This window comes from Capra hircus, chromosome 5, assembly GCF_001704415.2.
Source record: "Capra hircus breed San Clemente chromosome 5, ASM170441v1, whole genome shotgun sequence".
In the NCBI taxonomy this organism is placed as follows: domain Eukaryota; kingdom Metazoa; phylum Chordata; class Mammalia; order Artiodactyla; family Bovidae; genus Capra; species Capra hircus.
In genome coordinates this window covers 32,680,995-32,702,553 of record NC_030812.1, presented here as the reverse complement: position 1 = coordinate 32,702,553, position 21,559 = coordinate 32,680,995, and the positions used below count along the sequence as shown (strand labels likewise).

General features: G+C 42.3%; 1 protein-coding gene across 6 annotated transcripts in view; it reads left to right on the top strand.

Annotated features, from left to right (window-relative positions):
- PCED1B (PC-esterase domain containing 1B) overlaps positions 1-21,559 on the top strand; it is a 190,591-nt gene that overhangs the window by 18,954 nt on the left and 150,078 nt on the right. For all 6 annotated transcript variants that reach the window (XR_001918049.1, XR_001918048.1, XM_018047890.1 and 3 more), the window contains exons 2-3: positions 5,256-5,334; positions 7,544-7,616. The gene's annotated coding sequence lies outside the window, so the exon portion shown is untranslated. The remainder of the gene's footprint in view (positions 1-5,255; positions 5,335-7,543; positions 7,617-21,559) is intronic.

The window sequence follows — 21,559 nt, the reverse complement described above, 5'->3', positions numbered from 1 at the left end:
GAGGTTGGCACCAGTGCATGCCGAAGTGAAATACAACCAAAGTTACTTGAAAGCCAAATTATAAATAATCAGAGGAAGCCAACTCTTTAGAGGGAAGGCATTAGATATGCTTTAAAAAAAAAAAGCCACACAAGGAAAAGAGTCAAAAGAGAAAGAGTGAAAAAGAGAGAGAGAGAATCAGAGACCCACTGACATTCTAGTTCCCAGCTTAGGTTGCTATGACATCCACCTGGACTTTGCTTCCTGCCTCTGGATGTCCGTAAGATTGCCAGTTTTATCTTTACAGGTAACTCCTCTTTTTAATTTGAGTTAATTCACGTGAGATTAGATTCCTGGCAACCAACAGCCTCTTGACTGATGGGTTTCCCTTCCCGACCGGCACCCTGCTTTGATGCAGCCCTTCTCTCTCCTGTGAGGAAAGAACATGACCAGAAAAACTCCCCCATATCAAATTGTCTGGCTTCTCCAGCAATATCTTTAAAAAGCACTGCTGTGAGAGTGCAGCATTAGACACCAAGGAATAATAATTCCCAATACCATTTCCGGCATTGGTTAGAATATATTTTGGAATCTTCCCAGAGCAAGTTCTTTTATCTCAGTAGCTGACCATGCTCTCTGCCTAAAAGAGCTGCTTATCATTATGCAGAAACATTTTTCTATTCCCCTACAACACATACACTCACACACATACAAAACTCTTCTATCAAATTGTAAGTGCCTGAGAATAGGAAAGGATTATGTCCTCACCATCTTTGCATACTTGGCACCTTAGTATATGAATGTATTTTATGAAGGCTGACCCCTATAACATTCACTTAGATGGATACTTATTATATACATAAATTGAACAAATACTCTTTCTCCACCTCTCTTAAATTTTACAATGTCAGAACTGACATTCTCAGAAACTTTCCTTTCCCCTTTTGCTACTCTTTCTGGACTTCCATGTGAACTTTGCTAGAATGGTTTGAAGAGGATGAGAAAGACAGGAAAGCAGCGTTTACTTAGCCCAGGAAAAGAAGATTTAGGTGTCCCAGGCATAGTCACAAGGTCATGATTAATGAGGCCAATATAGGTATTTGAAGGGATTTTCTGAGCCAGCACAACCTCCTGTTCCATCTGTACACTCCCAACATCGGTCCATAAATCCGCAAGGTCACGTCCATTACCTGCCAGTCATAAAGCTGAATTTCCAGTGAGGACATTCAGCAGATGTTCATCAATGCAAGTGTCAGCACATAAACCCAGCGGCTGCGAAGGAAGGGCTACACTGTGCAATTTTCCACTCCTTCCTTGGAAAAGGGGCCATTCTCACAGACTTGACCTATGGCCAATGAAGGATTATTAATAGAAACTCTTGAATCCAGTGCTATTCATAAATACTCTTTAAGGCAAGTTATTTTCGTGCATAAAGGACTGTTTTTTCTAGCAATCATTAACATTTTATTTCCCTTTTGCATGTCATTAAAGGCTAGAGTAATATTCAGAATACTCAAGAAAATCATATATGGAAATAAATGAAAATTATTTTGTGAGCGTGTTTGGTTCACTTGCATATTATGCACCTGTCTTTTCTGGTTCAGTAATATGATTTATTTTGTAAACATGCCAGTTTTTACAGACTCAGTCATTGTTAATGTAGAAGCTGAATCATTCATCCATCAGTTAATACACTTATTTTCCTTTTCTTTCTCTATATGCTTATCATTATATTAGAAAAATATTAGGAGTTCTTTCATTGTGGGTACTTCTCCCATTTGGTTGTGTCATTTGGTTCACAAGTAATATGGTAAAGCTGTTATAAACTTTGTGATGTTTCATATTTCTATTCATAATATTGAGTCAAAACCTTGAGTCATGTTAAATCCTTCAGTATTTGAAATCAGATGCCTCCCATATGAGAGGTAAACAGAGAGTCTGGAAAGGGTCAGATAGAAAGGAAACTTCTTCAGACCGTGAGAAAGGCCAGTCAGACTTTGAAGTCTAGTAGTAGACCTATAGGAATCTACTTTTGAAGTTATTTGATCATCTTGTTTCAATAAGAATCTAGTTCATCCCATCTTAGAATATAATCACCCAGGATATTGAGTTCATTTTAATGTATTACCTTGTTAGGCACATCTCATTATTTGTTCCAGATATCTTCAAGGAAAAGAAATGTAGAGTACAGTAAACAATATTACATAGAGCCAGACTGTGATTTTAGGGAGGGAGCGCGTTAACTGGGAAGAGAACTGAATGCTAGTCACTAAGGTATTGCCAATGAGTTGAATGGTTCTGCTATTTAATTTGGTTTTCTTCTGCCTCAGTTTCCCCTTCAGTAAAATGAGATTCTTCCTCTGACTGAAATCTCACTCTAAGGCTCATTAACCTTTTTTTTATTATTTCTCTTTTGACCCAAATGTGTGACACTAAACATCCCAATTATGATACATTTAACAATTTACTATTCAGTAGTACTCTTGCCTGGGAAATCCCATGGATGGAGGAGCCTCGTGGGCTGCAGTCCATGGGGTTGCTAAGAGCCTGACACGACTGAGCGACTTCACTTTCACTTTTCACTTTTCACTTTCATGTATTGGAGAAGGAAATGGCAACCCACTCCAGAGTTCTTGCCTGGAGAATCCCAGGGATGGGGGAGTCTGGTGGGCTGCTATCTATGGGGTCGCACAGAGTCGGACATGACTGACAACTTAGCAGCAGCAGTAGCAGCAGCTATCTTGTATTAAATGCAATAATTATTATCGGTTGCCATAATATTTCCTTTTCTTACTTTATCATTGGAGAAAACTGAATTAAAAAGAAGAGTTTATTATGAATTATTTCTAAAAAAACTCAGAGAAATAATTTGTTATAGACAATAGCTCCTATCTAAGCCACTATGCTATTGACTTTCTGGTTATTCCCAAGAAACTTTAATTGCTCTTACGAAAAGATGAGCATATTTCCATGTGGAGATTTTCAGATAGAATGTATCAGACAATGTGAGTAGAACAAAGAGCTTTTGACATGTTTTGCCCTTTTTTTTTTTTTTTTTTTGGTGCAGTTTCACATGTCTTTACTGTCATAAAAATAATCATCAGTGGAAGGAAAATAGATCATTTGACCATTTCCCCTCCCTCTCCTCCCAATTCTGCATTGAAAACATTCCAATCAAATGAGCAGTGATGTCAGAAGGAGATTCTAGATTTCCTTTCAGAACCAACACAGAATGGGCTAAACCATAAAATCGCCACTGATGGTCAGAAATGATTGACCGCTGACAGTTTCATATGGCTCAAGTCAAGGAGCTTTGAGTTTGTATTCCAGCCCTGAGAGTCACTTGCATATCAGCTCAGGGCAGTTACTCAATGTCTGAGTCCTGGTTTGTGAAGTAGGAATAACACCCACTTTGGAAGGTTGATGCAAAGCTTAGCAATGTATAGAAACACTGTCTGGTGAGAATAAATGTTCAAGAAATAATTAACGGTACAATATTATTTTATAATCAATGTAAGTAACTTAGGGAGTTTCTTCCCTGGCCCTTTAGTAATTTCCACATATATGGCAAAGGCGATAGTTGCTATGGTAGAGAGAAATGGAAAATGTTTACTAGACACGATTTTGAAAGCCCCAGTAGCTTTAAAAGGCCTTCCATTCCCATCCTGTATGCATTGGTATGTCCTAGTAAGGTCACAGATAAAGTGTGACATATACTCAGTGGAGTAGCTAAATAGGAGATGTACTGAAGCAAATCGAGAACAGAGTTAAAAAAAAAAAAATCAAAACACTGAGCAAACATTCTTAACTTTTGGCAGAGGAACTGGACTGCCCAAATCCCCATGACTCTTAGGGTTATTAATAGCGACTCGTTTTGCCATATTTGGGGCAGTTATATACTTATATATCATGCAGCATGTGTGAGGCTTTGAAGGCTTGATGGCCTTTTGGAAAATGTGTTCCTCTGGAACAAGGAGGAGGCCATGTTGTCATCCATGTCACATCTGCCAGGCTGCACTCATCACAGGCTGAGGACCAGCCAGGCCCTGCAGCACTGCCTGGAATGCGGCTCCATCTGCTTGGCCAGAGCCATGATGAAGTCACCAGTTACGCAACAGTAGTAATTTGCAGCTATTTATGACCATTTTAATAGCTAAAGTCTAGATTAGAAGGCTGTGTTTACATGCTGTGCAGCAGAATGGTTCCGTGAATCATTCCTGCAGTAACTTTTGGTCAAACCCATCAACCAAGTAATGAAAAACCAACCAGTTGATCCTGAGGCTCAGATGAACAGGTCTCCAAATTAGTCTCCACTTACTTGATGCTCCTCAAATCTGAGGCTAAACAGACTCTGACAAATGTTCACATGTTGAGGTTTGGGGAAGTCATTCTGCCTTACCCATGATTTAATTTAAACTTGAGGCTAACCAAAATAGCTTGTTTGTAGCCTATCAAATGTTCACTGCACATGGACTTTAATTATTAAGGAAAAGGGCACATTGACCAAAGGTAAAGAATGTCCATATTAGAAATTAAGGCCTAATGCCCTCCATCCTGGGATGTAGTTCTGGTCTTCCTTCCCTGATAAGACTGCCTTCCCAGGAGCCAAGGCCATACTGACTCTTTGTGTACATGCTGGTCTGTTCTTTTTTAAAAAAAAAAACCTTGAAAAAAATGTAACCGTGACTTGTTTAATGTTCTTTGTTCTGACAAGATAAAAAACTGTGTGGGAAACCTTGCTTTTCTGGAGCAGTTTTTCCAGAGTAATCTGGGAAGCTGACTTCTGGGCTAGTTTGGTTCAAATAAAACTCTTTTCTATTCTTATTGTTGATTATTTTAGTTGACAACTCCCCTCCCTGCCCATGCACACAGCCTCCCCTCCGCTGCCCTCCCAGCAAAGTAGGGCCCTGCAAACCCTATCCCTTCAAAATATTCAGAACCCTAAGACATAAAGTGAGTCAGCGGAGTTTTGGAAACTCCTGAAGAGTGTCTGTAAACAAACTGTACTTCAGAAAATGTCTATTTGGGGCATGTGTTTATTTTTCATTGTCATTGCTCTGTTATGTGACTTCAATTAGTGACCCTGACAGCTCATTTGCATCAAGATCAGTAAAACACTCATTTGTCTGTTTCCACTGACTAGAGGTTTTAGTTAATTATCACTTCCTGACAGCCGGAAGGTCAGGCTATTTCCTTTTGTTTCACATGGCAGTTAATCCCCTCATTAAGGGTGATGGAAAATGAATAATTAAACTTTTGCCATTTTCTTATTTCAGGTAATGAGAGGCCCTGAGATCCCAGAGGTACCATTCGAGAAGCCTGGGATGTGTTGAGGACTCTGCTTCCTGCAGACACGTGAGTTTCTCTCCTCTGGTTTTATGGTAAATGGCGACCCACTCCAGTGTTCTTGCCTGGAGAATCCCAGGGACCGGGGAGCCTGGTGGGCTGCCGTCTATGGGGTCACACAGAGTCGGACACGACTGAAGTGACTTAGCAACAACAGCAAAGTTAAGCTAAGGTTCTTCCCCTAAATGAAAACAACTTTGCCACTCACTAGCTATGTGACTTGGGGAAAGGCAGCTCACCTTTGGACATGAAAGTTTTTCTCATTGTAAAAGGGAGAGAATAATGTCCAGCTTAGACAACTGTTGTAAGAATTAAATGTATGAATGAAAGGTACAAACAAGAAGGCCTGCCACAGGGTAAGAGTTCAATCAATGTGAATGAATTAGAGGACTTCCCTGGTGGTCCAGTGGTTAGGACTCCCTGCTTTTGCCACCAAGGGCCTAGGTTCTATCCCTGGTCAGGGAACTAAGATCCTGCATGCTGTGGTGTGGCAAAAAAACAAAACCAAAAACAATGTGAATGAATTATGTTATCACTTTCAGTATCACCCTGAGCAAATCACCTTCTGAATGTTGTGGTTTCAGGCCTCCATCAAACCTCTCCTTGCAGAGACCTTGCTCACACCTGGGTCAAAAGTTTACTTTGACCCACTGGGGCAAAAATTAGGTTTAATTGCCTTAGGCTCAGGAGAAAAAACCCAGGTCTTAGGGAATTCAACTTTTACCCATCCCCTTCTAATTACTCCAGAAGATTAGGAGAGAGAGGGAAGGAGACGGTGGTAAAAAATAGAAGGACACTGATTTCAGGACTCAGAAGACTGCACCTGGTGAGAGAAGGTGCCTCTGGCCCTTCTTGGGGTTCTTCATCTCACTGGAAGTTGGCTCACCCTTGGGCCTCCTAGTCCTGTTCCGTTGAGACTAGTTAGGAGACTACCTTTGTACTTAGAGTCCTCTCTCACCCAACCATGCTTAGGGGGCCTATGAGCTTTTAAGTGCTGACTAAAAGTAGACTAGCCCTACTAAGGAAATCACGGCCCCATGAGGAATACTTTCAAGACTATTGAGCTAATTTTTCTTGCTACGCCAGGCAGTGGACTATACAAGGTAAGGATAGTGCTCTCCAAGATGTAGAGTTCTGGGAAAGCTCCATAGAGAAAAGGTGATCTCCACTGGGTTTTGAAAAACTGATAGGATTCAGATGCCAGAAAAAAAAGAGGGAAGATGGTCCAAGTCAGTAAAGAAAATGAGCAAAGTGGGAAGGGTCTGGGATGTGCCTGGAACTGGGAATCTTCCCAGAGACAGGACCATGGATTGTGTAAGGGAGTAATGGTAGCTGGGGTGCTCAGACAGACATGAACCAGTGAGCATGGATTCCAGGGTTGAGTCAAATCTTTAGACTTTGCCCTACAGTCAGGATACAGACATTGGAGTGTGGAAGCAAAGTGTGTTGGGATGTGCATATGTAATGGGCGGGGCTAAGCTTGGTGGGAGGAGCCTGGGGTCTGGGGTAACTATGACCTGGGAATGAAAAAGAAAATAAGATACACTGGGATGCTAATGTGATTATATGCAAAGGTGATGGAGACCACTGCTCAACACTAAATTTAAAAACTGATTTTGTCAATCATTATTGCTGTTTTATTTGCTAAGTCATGTCTGACTTTTTAACAATCCTGTGGGCTTGTAGCCCACCAGTCTCCTCTGTCCATGGGATTTCCCAGGCAAGAGTACTTGAGTGGGTTGCCATTGTCCAGGGGATCTTACCCACCCAAGGATCTAACCCTGTCTCCAGCAGTGGCTGGCAGATTCTTTTATCACTAAGCCACGAGGGAAGCCAAATTTTGTCATGCTTTAGTCAAATTTATCCAAGAATACTTTTCTCCTTTAAAAAGTTCTCATAAGAAGCAGCTCTCAAACTGCTTCCGGAGGAATAAAGGTCACAAGGGGAAAGTGAGTGGAGTACGAGTGATTGAGAGAGCGACACAGTACAGGTGTCTTTTGAAAAAACACATTATGAGTTGTTGCTTTGATGAGACAAGTACAATCTCATAGTCATTTCATTCCCTCATCGGTGTTGGGAAATACTCCCTGTGTCGTCCCTTAAAGAGTAGAAAAACATCTTAACAATGATACAGTTAGCAAGTTTTATGATTTTTAACTGAAAAACTTTGAAAATTAAACCTGGACGAGAACTTAGATAACCTTTCATTCTTTTACAGACAGAGAGACGGAACCAGAGGGCAACCCACCAGGAAAGCCACTGAGCTGTGTGCACCAGGCCCATCACTCAAGGTAACTGCTTTGCCACATGGTCTGACCTCTTTCTGCTTTGCTGCCTGAATCCCCAAAGACCATTTTATTGCTGATACGGAAGAGTTGGTGCTTTCCATTTTCTCTTTCTAAAGTCAAGAACTCTTTTATCAGATAAATTCCTCATTTCTCCTTACTGCATACTTTTTTCCTGTTCATGGAATTAAGTCTTTCATTGCGGGGTAACCCTTGTGTTGAACATACATTGACTTATGGAGGTGTTACAGTGGGATGGAAAGTGGAATCGTATGGGACACTGTCTTGGCCAGTCCTCTCAACTGGTGTTTGAGGTCAGGCAAGGTGACAAAGCATCAGCAAAATGCTGGCCCTGAACTTACCTGTGTCCACGCTGATTGTCCTCCCAGTTCCTTGGAGGGAAGCATGGAACTGCCCGCCAGCGAGTCACATGAGTCAGTCACTGCCCCCTCCCCTCTGTGTGAGTCTCTAGCGGAAAGGGGGTGGGGACCTAAGATGATTCTAGTACCAATGCCAATGTGGGATGGGGTTTCCCTTGTGTGCGTGTGTCTGCTAAGTTGCTTCCATCAGGTCCAACCCTTTTCAACTCTATGGACTGTAACTAGCTAAGCTCCTCTATCCATGGGCTTCTCCAGGCAAGAACACTAGAGTGGGTACCATGCCCTCCTCCAGGGGGTCTTCCTGACCCAGGGATCGAACCCACATTGGTAGGCAGGTTCTTTACCACAAGTGCCACCTGGGAAGCCCGTACCACCAGGCAATTCTCAGTCACCCTCTGGAGGTCCTACAACTCAATTCTGACACTATTTCCCTGGAGATAGCATCAGACCCCACATCTAAGGGCTCAGTCCTACAAGACTGCCACCCCCCACCTCCCACTCATCTTCTCCAGATGGCAGTTACAGGTCCAGGTTGTCCGCTGGGCTTCTGAAGCATCGGCTGTAGATTGAGATTCCAACTACCCTCTCCTTGGGTTCGATTAATTTGCTTGGGTTCGATTAATTTGCTAAAGTGGCTTACAGAACTCAGAGACACACTTTACTTGCTAGATCACCAGTTTATTATAAAAGGATATAACTCAGGAAAAGCCCAATGGAAGAAATGCTTGGGGCAAGATACGGAGAAAAAGAGCAGACCCTCCGTGCCCCCTCCAAGGCTGCTACTCTCCCCTCATCTCTACATGCTCACCCACCTGAAAGCTCTTCAAGCCCCCTACTGTTTTTATATGAGTAGGCTTTTATATTGTGGAGGCTTACTCACATAACAAGATCAATGATTAACTCCACTTCCAGCCCTGCTTCCCTCTCTAGAGAAGTGGTGGGTGGGCTGGAAATTCAAAGCTTCTACTCATGGCTTGCTCTTTCTGGTGACCAGTCTCCATTCAGGAGCCACCCAGAGTCGCCTCATTAGAAATAAAGATGCACCTAGTATGCCTGTCACTTACGAATTTATAAAGGTTTTAGGAGCCCTGTGTCAGGGATGGGGAAAAAAGCCAAATGTGTATTTCGTATTATAAATCGCAATATCATTGGGCCCCTCCTCTGACCTCACAGAAATCTTGGTTTCCTACAGAGTACCCATAGGCCTCAAAATTCCTCATTCTCCACTTTTCTTAACATGCTTCTCTCTGCGTCTTAACAGCCACACTGAGTAGCCAGTGTCCTGGCCTGACCTCAGGCACAGGAAGTCCTGGCCACCAGAAGCTGTAAGCTTAATTAACAGAAACTCAAACCGTTGTATTTTATTAAAATGTTTTATTAAAGTGTACCTAGGGCAAGAGCATGTGTATTCAAGAATCTTTGAAAGGCTTTAATTTTTAGCACAACCCAGTGAAGTACCCAAGTGGTGTGTTTTCATCAATGTGTTGCTCCATTAAACACAGGCCAGTAATGAGATCTCTCTGGATGTCTGGCTTGATGGTATTTCCATCCAAAAATTGGATCAAATAGAAATATAATGATAGGTGGTAGGTTTCTTAAGCCAAATTCAGGTTTTCACATGTTATAAATATTAGCTTTTTCTGTAAACTTTAAAATTTTCAGAATTAGCTAGAATTTTGAATCTTTTATGACCACCTTAAATTTTTATTTTTTGCTCATCAGATCATTATTTTTCGGTATTATTGTGTTTCTGTTCTGGCAGTTTCCTGTCAGACCATAAATGGTGAGGCGAGTTGGATCTTCTAATTCCAGGTATTCATCTCACTTCCTCTTTCTTTCTGTCAGTGTTTCTTAACCTATGATTCTTCAGCTAGCTTTGGAATCATCTGGTGGTGACTTATATTGAGCCTAGAAAAGGTTGAGTTGATTCTTTATTCAGACCTTCACAGGATGTGTTGGATGCCAGCCGTATGCCAGGAATGTTCTAAGTGCTGTGGAAATCATGGTGAATAAAAAATAGCCCTGCCTTCATGAAGTTTACATTCCAGTTGGGCAGACAAGCAATTATCAAATGATCATACAATAAGCATGAAAATAGTAACAAACGGGATAAAGGAAAAAATTACGGGTAAGTTAAGACCTAATTTCCAGTGGTTACAATGTTATTAGTTAGGATTCTGTCTTTGGGAATCTATTTAAACTATTTTTTTAAAAACTAAAATTGATGAAAACCAAAACAAATGTAAATCTTACGAACACATTTTCATTATACTGTAATGGCCATTTTTCATTTTCTGCCTAGCACTTCTTTCTATTTTATGGTAACGAAGCCCACTGCAGCTCTCAGGAATGGTGACGTGATGCAAAAGAGGACAATTTGAATCCTTCTGCAGGATTTGCTGCTGGGAAGACTTTCTCCATGTTGATCTCAGAGGGGAGAGGATGTGAGTTTGAGATGAGGTTTTCCATGCTCTTCTCCCCTCAAGTTCTCCACTGGCACCTCTAAAGTTGTGCAGAGTGAAGCCAGCCTGCAGAGATAGGCAAAGACAAAAGAATCCCAGTGGGGGTTCCTGGCCTTGGATCAGTCTTCATGGATTTTTCCATGGTTCAGATACAGACTATAAATTCCTATTTCCAGCTTTAGTGAATTTGAGTCCATTTCTGCCACTTGCTAATGATGAGTCCGCATTAACAGAAAGCAAGCATTTCATGCTGTAAAATTGTCTTAAGGTGGCTGGGCTGCCTGGGCATATCTTCCAGTGAATCCACTGAAGTTCTGATTTCCTTCCTTAATCTCCTTAAAGCAACATTTCTATACACAGTGTACACAAATTCTTTGTCTGAGGGCAGTGGGAGAAAGGGGATGCCATCAGTCTTGATGATCAAGTCTTCATTGTTGATTCATATTCATGAGAGATTCCTGAAGTTCTGATTGGTGAATGCCCATGCCAGATGTCAAAGGAGTTACCATATTGCATCATATGAAGAGGCTGGGGATCTTTTTTTAACTTTGTATTTTGTATTGGGATATAGCTAATTGATGAACAATGCTGTGCTAGTTTCCTGTGAACAGCAGAGGGACTCAGCCATTCATATACATGTATCCATTCTCCCTCAAATTCCGCCCCCATTCGGGCTGCCATGTAACATTGAGCAGAGTTCCATATGCTGTACAGTAGATCTTTGTTTGTTATCCGTTTTACATACTGCTGTGTGTACATGTCCATCCCAAACCTCCTAACTATCCCTTTCCACCCCCGACCTTCTCCCTGGAGGCTGGGGATCTTCGTGGAGTCCAAGTCTTGCTCATCTCCATGGAACATTGCCTGCCTTTCTGGGACACTCTATGGGACAGGATTGCAAATATTCTGCTCTAGGAGGAAGGACGGAGAAGGCAATGGCAACCCACCCCAGTACTCTTGCTTGGAAAACCCCATGGACGGAGGAGCCTGGTAAGCTACAGTCCATCGGGTCGCTAAGAGTTGGACACGACTGAGCAACTTCACTTGACTTTTCCTTTCATGCATTGGAGAAGGAAGTGGTAACCCTCTCCAGTGTTCTTGCCTGGAGAATCCCAGGGACGGGGGAGCCTAGTGGGCTGCCGTCTATGGAGTCACACAGGCTCGGACACGACTCAAGCGACTTAGCAGCAATAGCAGCAGCAGGAGGAAGGGGGTTGTTCTCTCTTCTTCCCAAAGGGATATAGGGGGAACTGATAGCTGGCCTTTAGGGTCCCAATTTCAGCAGATATATTGGGGGCAGACTCCCTGAGGTTTTCACCATTTTCCCAGAAGAAAGAGAGCACCCGTTAGAGCACCAGGGACAGGCGCGGCATGGCCCCTGACTTCAGCTTGGCAGAGAGACCAGGTTCCAGCAGGGGGCAGCAGTGACAGCAGAGGCCTGTTCCTCCAGTGAATGTACCGCAGGGATTTCGGCTTAGTCATTGGAGTCAGCAGCCTGGGGTCAGCATCCCATACATAAGCTGGTACCTCAGGGATGTGTTCAGACGCAGTGTCTCCTAAAAGAGGAAGCTGGTGGAAGAATATGTTTTCACTCCTCAAAACTCATTTACATGCAGGTGACACCGTTCTGCCAGTTACAAGCTACGTGTCCTCACGAAAGACATTCGAACTCTCTAAACCTCATCTTTCTCATATGTAAATAGGAATAAAAATAATAATTACCTTACTGGATTGTTGGAAGTTAAAATGCAAATATGAGAGAATGAAGTGCTAGCCTGGTACCAGCAAGTACTCAAGAAATAGTGTGAGATGCACAGCCTGCAGCTGAGCTGGTGAAAAGGTTACCACCCAGGAGCACAGAACCTGAGGACTTGCTACCTGGTGACGAGGAATCCAGGGTCGGGAGTGGGTGAGCGTTGCTGTCTGCAGTTGAGAACACAGATCCATTGCTGGAGTGGGCCCTGGAGTGCATGGAGGAAGAGCAGCCCAAACACTGCTGAGCTTCTCGGGAGGTGATCCACACACACTCGGCAGAGACCTAAGACAAGAGTTAGGAGCTTCTCAGGAGGTGATCCACACGCACTCGGCAGAGACCTAAGACAAGAGTTAGGAGCTTCTCAGGAGGTGATACACACGCACTCGGCAGAGACCTAAGACAAGAGTTAGGAGCTTCTCAGGAGGTGATCCACACACACTCGGCAGAGACCTAAGACAAGAATTAGGAGCTTCTCAGGAGGTGATCCACACGCACTCGGCGGAGACCTAAGACAAGAGTTAGGTGCTTGGTGTACAGAAATTTTGCTTCAAGGAGATTGAGGAAGAAAATCAGAGCTTCAGTGGGTTCATTGGAAAATACGCCCCAGCACCCCAGTCAACCTAAGAAACTTTTACACGAAGAGCTTACTTTCTGTATTAATGTGGACTCATCAACAGCACATAGCAAAATGGATTCAAAGTCACTTAAGTTGGAAATAGGAATTTAAGTCTCCTGTATCTGAAGCATGGAAGAAGCAACAGAAGCCTGATCCAAAGCTAGGAACTCCCTCCTTGATATTCTCTTTGTTGAGGAACTGAGTGGAAGGCAAAATAACGGAGTTAATGAAGAACAGTAAGTCTTTCCCAACGACTTCCTTGCCAGGACCTTTTGTACATTCCTCCTCAGAGGCTGTTTGGAAGCAACACATGTCCCAAATATGCCTTGGGTTCCCTTTTCCCCATATCTTTGCCAACCCTGCATGTTATCCATTTTTCACTTTTCCTAATCTGATAAATCAAGCTGTGGTTTAATTTTCAGCTTCCTGACCACTGAGGCTCCTTTCAAATGTTTATTGGGCATTTGTATGTCCTCTTAGATTTCCATTACTTGACTTTTACAACAGAATATAATCATCTTTAGGATCTCTCCTGTTGTTTCATTTCTGTTTTCTCCTCTGCTTTAAACATTGTCTCTGATGAACCTCTTTTAGGAGTGTATCATACCTCGAAGCACACACCGACTTTGTCTTCCTTTGGCAGATTTCCGGTAATAGGTAGAATCCTTTCATCTTTTGGCTTCATCACCATTCAGATACTGAAATGAAAACTAAAATAAATTTGCCAGTTTGGCTTTAACCTCAATTTAAATCTTTCTTGGTTGGATAAAAATCATCCACTTGATAGTATTTGATGTGTTTGTACTTTGTAAAGATCAGAGTTGAAGGCAGAGTACTGTATAAAGGAGTTTCAAAAGGTTTAGAGTACTAGATTTAGGATTTTAAAATTCCTGTGTGCATCATTCCGCCAATTTCTGTATTACTTTGAGCAAATTATTCCCCTTTCTCTCTCACAATGGGAGTGAGGAGGAGGGTTAAGCTGTATCAGTGATTGTCAACTCTGGCTACACATTAGTTACCTAAAAAACTTTGAAAACTGCTGATGCCTACCCACTGGCCAGTTAAATCAGAATCTCTGGGCATGGGATCTATGCATCAGTATTTTTATCAAGAACCTCAAGTGGTTCTGATGGACACGAAGAATGGGAGTCACTAAATGGTCTTGTGTATATCCCTTCTAGTAAGTATTTCTATGATCCTAAAACACTTGAGCAGTGTGTGGAACCCTTGAGTGACTTTTAACCAAGTAAAATGGATATTCTACTTTATTTGCCACATAATGGAATGGAGCTTAGAACTAGCTTAAAAAATGGCTTGAGGGATATTTGCTAGTGGCTGAAATAGTTCATGAATCCTTTTGCTGTTACAAATCCTCGTATGGTGTTCATGCCTCCAAATGAATTGTTACTATGGGCTTTTGTTGAGCTAAAAAGTAGATAAACACACATTTAAGTTCATAGCAATATTATTCATAATAGCAAAAACATGGAAGTAACCCAGATGTCCCATCAACAGAAGAATGGATAAGCAAAATGTGGTATATACATATAATGGAATATTATTCAGCCTTAAAAAGGAAGGAAATTCTGTTTCCTTCGTATGTTACTATATGAACCTGAGGACGTTTTCTACATTAAATGTCAGTTACAAAAAGGAAAAAACTGCATTCCACTTACATGAAGTACTTAGAATAGTTACAGTCGTAGAGACAGAAAGTAGAATTGTGGTTGCCAGGGGCTGGGGGGATAGTGGGGATGGGAGGAAGTATTGTTCGATGGGTACATAGTTTCACTTTTGCAAGATGAAAAGGGTTCTGTGCATGGATGTTGGTATTGGCTGCACAGCATGATGGATGTGTTTAACGCCTCTCAGTTGCACACTTAAAAATGGTTAAGATGGTAAATGTTACGTATATGTGTATTTTACTCCAATAGAAAACATTTTTTAAGTAGATGAACAAAGAGAGATAAGCAAATGAACAATCTTATCATGTAAATCACTGATTCAGAGAATGGCCTACAACCACTTCTTCTGTCCCCACTTAGTTGAGTTTAGAGCGTGTAAAGTGAATTTTGCAGGTAAGGTTGTCAATGAAGAGGGAAGTTGTGTTTGCATTAAGATCCACTTCAATAAACAATCAGTAGACATTCAGCCAATCGCTTGGTTATGAATTGCAAGCACATTTCACCCAGAAAGTATTGGGTAATAGCTTGTGTAGTATTGGGTAATGTGTCCAGTATAGGCTCTGACCCAACTTTACTAACAAAATATGATACTCTCTGTGCAAGGAACTTCGAGTATTACTGGGGAGACAAGACCTTGAAGACACAAAGATACTCCATAACATTCCTCTTTATTGCCTGGTAGAGACTTAAAAGGGTTTCCCTGGTGGCTAAAGACAGTAAAGAATCCGCCTGCAATGTGGGAGACCTGGGTTCAATCCCTGGGTTGGGAAGATCCCCTAGAGGAGGGCATGACAACCCACTTCAGTATTCTTGCCTGGAGAATCCCATGGACAGAGGAGCCTGGTGGGCTACAGTCCACAGGGTCGCAAAGAGTCGGACACGACTACACGACAGAGACTTGTAAATGTAAGAGAAGCAGCCTCACGTAAAAGTCAAGTGAGGAAGGTTTCGGGAGCCTTCTGCATCTCCATCTGGGAGTAAAACCAATGCGAGGGTACGCTGCTCCCTGAGAAGCTGCTTTGAGCATGAAAACACGAGCTTCATTTTTAAATCAAACTAGCATTTTCTTTCAGGTAATTATTGACCAGGCTGCTGTCTGGTGAGTCAATACCCAGCACATGGCAGAGGTTGGTCCAGTGTGAAGTTTGATTTCCCAGGCTATATAGTTTCAGTGAAACATGAGGTCAGGGCAGCAAAGGTTTAAGCTCTTCAGCTCCCCCTCCACCAAACAAAAAAAAAAAAATGCAGCATGAAAGAATGTGCTAGTGTTCTTTGAAGTTTGACTTATATAACTTCAAATTTCAAAGAGAAATGCATTTTTCCTCCCACTGAATTCAGTTGCTTTAGAAGCAATCTGATTTTTTTTTTTTTAATTTTGGTAGAACTGAAGAGTCCACTTAGCATTTGGGTTATCTTAGTAATATAAACCCAGGGACACTGTGAACCTCATATTTTGAGCCACAAGGACACAAAGATGAAGATGGTATCACATTGACCTAGAAGGACTCGCTGTAGGGAGAATCAGCTCCCACACAAAAGAGTGTTGTGAAGGACCGCCTCTTAAATGCTTCAAGATGCCTCTGCTGGCTTTTTATGATAGAAGGAACATCTCTATGGTTTTCACTGACCCTCAGAGGAAATAAATGCTTATTAGATTTTTATTTATAGGTATATATCTTTTTATATTTATTTTAATTGAAGTATAGCTGATTTACAATGTTTCAGGCATATAGCAAAGTGATTCAGCTCTCTATATAAATGTCAGATTCTTTTCCATTATAGGTTATTGCAAGACATTGAACATAGCTCCCTGTGCTATTCAGTAGGCCCTTGTTGCTCATCCACTTTGTACATAGTAGTGTGTATCTGTTAATCTCAAATTCCTGATTTTCTCTTTGTGATACTTTGGCCACCTGATGTGAAGCACTGACTCATTGAAAAAGACCCCAATGCTGGGAAAAATTAAGGACAGGAGGAGAAGGGGGAGATAGAGGACAAGATGGTTGAATGGCATTACCAACTCAATGGACATGAGTTTGAGCAAACTCCAGGGTTTGGTGAAGGACAGGGAAGCCTGCTGTGCTGCAGTCCATGGGGTTGCAAAGAGTTGGTCGCAAACAGTTTAGTGACTGAACAATAATAATTTGCCCTTTACCTTTTCGTAACCATAAATTTGTTTTCTATGTCAGTGAATCTTTCAATTTAATCTATTTTATATTTTGTTGAATTGTGGCAAAATACACATGATGAAGTTCATCATTCTAGCCATTTTTAAGTGTACAGTTTAGTGGCATTAGGGCTCCCTTGTGGCTCAGCTGGGAAAGAATCCACCTGCAATGCGGGAGACCTGGATTCGATTCCTGGGTGAGGAAGAACCCCTGGAGAAGGGAAAGGCTACCCACTCCAGTATTCTGGCCTGGAGAATTCTATGGACTGTATACTCCATGGGGTCACAAAGAGACACAACTGAGCGACTTTCACTTTCATTTTCTTTAGTGGCATTAGAACATTCACATTGTTGTGCAGCCATCACCACCATCCATCCACAAAACTCTTTTTCATTTTGTAAAACTGAAACTCTGCATCCATTCAGCAATAACTCCCCATTGCTCCTTCCCCAGGTTCTGGCAACCACCATCCTGCTCTGTGTCTCTATGAATTTGACTCTTCTGGGGACCTCATATTAGTGGAATCATTTAGTATTTGTCCTTTCACAGCAGATTTATTTCATTCAGTGTAGTGGGGAGCCTGGTTGGCTGCCGTCTATGGGGTCACACAGAGTCAGACACGACTGAAGCGACTTAGCAGCAGCAGCAGCAGCAGTGTCCTCAAGGTTAAGTTTTTTTAGAGAGCTGATATTTTCAAGTACTCATAAACAATCAATTGTACTTGTCCTAGCCAAGGTGGCTACACATCTTAATAGGAAGCTGCTTCTCAATGGTAAGAGGTACTGATAAGTTATTCTGTGCATAGCTGAGGGAAACTGGCCTCACCCAGAAATTGTCTGAAACCATCCAGAGCTTCCCCAGTGGCTCCAAGGATAAAGAATCTGCCTGCAATGCAGGAAACACAGGAAATTCACATTTGATCCCTGGGTTGGAAAGATCTCCTGGAGAAGGAAATGACAACCCACTCCAGTCATCTTGCCTGAGAAATCCCATGGACAGGGGCGCAGGCTAAAGTTCATGGGGTCACAGAAGAATCAGACATGACTAAGGGACCAAGCACAGCACAGCACAAGGCTCTATGAGCTCTCAAGGACCCCAGCGTGGCTCCTAATAACTGTGGAGGTCGTGAAGCTCTTCCACAAAAGGGAGAGAAAAGGCAGCCGGTCTGACTCAGAGCTGCCACGCCAGCCCCCAACCCACACAGCTCTGCACTTGATTACGGGTGTGTATAACCATCTGGTATGTGGGTTTAGCAGTAAGAATGAGAGAATCAGGCTCCCGTGTCACATGTTGCTATTATTTTATTTAACACTTGTTATGTGGCCAACACTGCACCAAGCCCAGCATAAACCTGGACTTATTTGAAAAAGTCTCTGTTATACAAGAGACACTTCTGCCAAACTTGCTGCAGGGGATCAATTCCTCCAGGCCAATGAACAGTAGTCTCATTTCCTCACGCCTTTCAAATACAGTCATGATTGTTTAAATTCTGAAAGCTCTGCTATAGCATTTTTTTAAAGTGCTATTTCAGTAAGAGTCTCGAGGCACATTTCACTGTAGTTCATTAGGTCTGTCTTGGAGGAGAATATATCCCTCCATATTCTACGGTGTTAGAAAATGAAGCAACCATTTCTACTCACTACATCCCATGTGGTTTCTATTTAACAAAATAGTAATTTTGGCTGAAAGTTTATCTAGTGATTTTAATCACAGTCTATGTGTTAGACATTAGCAAATAGAAATCTGTGTTTTCTTCATATGAAAGTCACTTCGGAGTACATTATTTTACCAGACTATCTCCCAATGTTGTAATCCTTTAACTGAAAAGTTGGTAATATCGCATTACTTGCCAATATTTATAACAGACATAATACTTTCCTTTCTCTTATGCCTTTTGAAAGGGTCCACATTCTCCCCTGGGCTCCAGGGAGTACTGCAGTATGCAATCACCTTCCCCCTTCAATGGGGCTTCCCCTGTGGCTCACCTGCAGTGCAGGAGATGCAAGAGGCACGGGTTCTATCCCTGGATCAAGAAGATCCCCTGGAGGAGGGCATGGCAACCCACTCCAGTATTCTTGCCTGAAGAATCCCATGGACAGAGGAGCCTGGCAGGCTACGGTCCACAGGGTTGCAGAGTCGGACACAGCTGAAGTGACTGAGCACGCAAGCACGCTCCCTTCAACTGGGGGACTTAAGTTTCATTTCTACAGTAGAAAGCCTCAATCTGCAGTGAGCTTCCTAGGAAAGAGACAGTCTGATCTGCTCCCGGCACAACCTCCTTCCCTGCTGGCTGCAAAACCAGATAGAAAATCCTTCCCTTTCCTCTTAACTAATATTCCTGCTCTCTGGTACATTTGCCTTTACAGTCTAATACTGATAACTGGCAAATAGAATTAGCTTTCTCTAAAATCCTACACAGTCCCCTCTGAATTATATGGGATGTCTTATTCATTCTGTAAGTAAATGTTTTTCATGACTGGGTTAGTTCTCTGGAGTGTACTGAGGAATCAGAGAGAGTCCTTGTCCTTAAGGACCAGGGAGAGGATGTTTATTCTGTTATTATGCAAATCATGACATAAAGCATGGAAAAGAGAAGGCTGTGGGAACTCAGAAGATGGGCAAATCTAAACTGACTTGAACACATACTATGTATCTGGCACTGTGTTAGGCAGCTTTCATGAATTATCTAGTTCAGTTCTCACATCCCTCATATGATTAGGCATTTAACCCCTAATTTAGAAGTGAGGACACCAAGACTTGTCCATATATGAATGTTCACTCAGCTTTTATCCTTTTCATTGCACTAATCCATGCTGGTAACACTTCCTACCTCATGTCCTGTCCTGACCCTGATCCCAACCCCCCCAAAATTAGGAGAAAGATTGGAAGGCTTCAGTCAACTTTTACCAGATTTGAACTACCTTCTAGTTGGCATCAGAAATTTGTGGGACATGTAGGCAGAGGAAATGCACATGTATGCAAAGGATAGTTAAAAATGGAATTTTTTTTAAGAGTTTGCTTTTGAGAGTCATATATTTTATTTTGAGAATCGCACAGAGAAAGCCCTTTGTATGTTTGTATAATTCTGTCTTCTCCTGTGATTCCAATTACAAAGGAAAAAACTAAGCTTGAGACGTTAGTAATTTTACTGAAGATCTGCTGGAGGTAAGAAGAGACACAAAGCCAAAATAAAGAGAGGGATACTCTTCGGTGGAGAGAGCGGCTACCAAATTTCAGATTCAGCGTGCCTTCCTAAGCACCCACCACATACTGTTACCTTTGAGGCTTGTCTTCTACCATTTTATGTTCATAGCAAACCTGGGAGGCAGATGCTAATCTCCTCCAACTGACGTATGACAGAACTGAGGCCCAGATAATGATTGGGTCAGCCAAAAACTCATTTGGGCTTTTCCATAAGTTCACGTAGAAAAACCCAAAGGAACCTTTTGGCCAACCCAATAGTGTGATGAACTTAGATTCACACTAAGGCCCTCTGCCTCCACAGGCGGCTTCTGATTTAGAAGCAGAGACCTAGACAGAAGCTTTGCAGCTGATTACAGTCTGGTCCAACAAAGCTGGACATGCAGCTTTCTCTAGACTATATTCTGTCTCCTTAGCACACTGAATAAGAGACAGAGAACATTACCCCTGGGAACACATCTGTGTCCGGCCCATAGGATATATGCACAGACCTTGATTCCAGCTCAAGATTATGTTGCCCTGGATTAGCAGAGGCTGCCTCCATTCTACTCCTGCCATCACTTGACCCGTAGAACTTTCTCAAGGAAAAAGCAAATGTTCTTATCTCAGAAGGCTTAAGGTCGTTGGCACCCAGCCCTCCAGGAGCAGCAGGGATGGAGGCGCCTATTACCAGAGACTGCCGCCAAGCAACAGGCCTGAGGGTAAACCTTTATGAGCTGGATCTTGCCAGCATCCGGCTTTCCGTTGTGAGCATCTTACTCCAAGACCCAGCGAGTTGTAAGAGAATCTTCTTTCCTGTTTCCTGAAGTTCGTTAAGCAAAGTTTGATCACAGAATCTGAAGATACAGGTGGGAGCAAGGTTTGGGATGTTAGTCTGTGCAGTGAAAACTGTAACACTGTTTAAATTACTCTAAAGTTGATATCATCTTCAAAAATAATAAAGAAGAAATATTGCACAATAAGTCAGTCCAAATCTTAATCTCTGTGATCTAAATATAATATGATGTTACCAGTTTAAGTATTTTAAGGAGCATAGTAAAGCCTGGCACTTAGGTTATCAATGTGTGTTTGTATCAGTATACAATATAAGAGAACAAATGGATGGTGGTTTTAAGACCTTGTGAAAATCGACGGGGTCAGACTTCTCTGGATTAGGCTTAATTTGAAATATAATAATGATAGAGGAACTTTCAGACAGAAGAATCGGGGAACAGTTAGTCTTCTGGTGCTCCTTTGTGTGTGTGTGTGTGCTAAGTCGCTTCCGTCGTGGCTGACTCTTTGCAACCCCATGGACACCCACCATGTAGCCCACCAGGCTCCTCTGTCCATGGTATTCTCCAGGCAAAAAGACTGGAGATGCCCTCCTCCAGGGGATCTTCCCAACCCAGGGATCAGACCTGTCTTACGTCTCCTGCACTGGCAAGAGGGTTCTTTACCACAAGCACCATCTGGCAAGCCCACAGTGCTCCTTTATTCTCCACCAAAACCAATATTAAACCACTTTCTGGTGATATCTGCTCTGGATTCTGGCCTCTGCTGGTGTGGTTTCTTCTGACTTCCCATTCTCCTCCGCTCCTTCAAAGTCTGTGACTTTTTGTAATTTTTTAATTACATTTTGTAATTTTGTAATTTTTGTAATACAAAATTTATGTAATACATAGAGTCATGCTCACAAGGAACA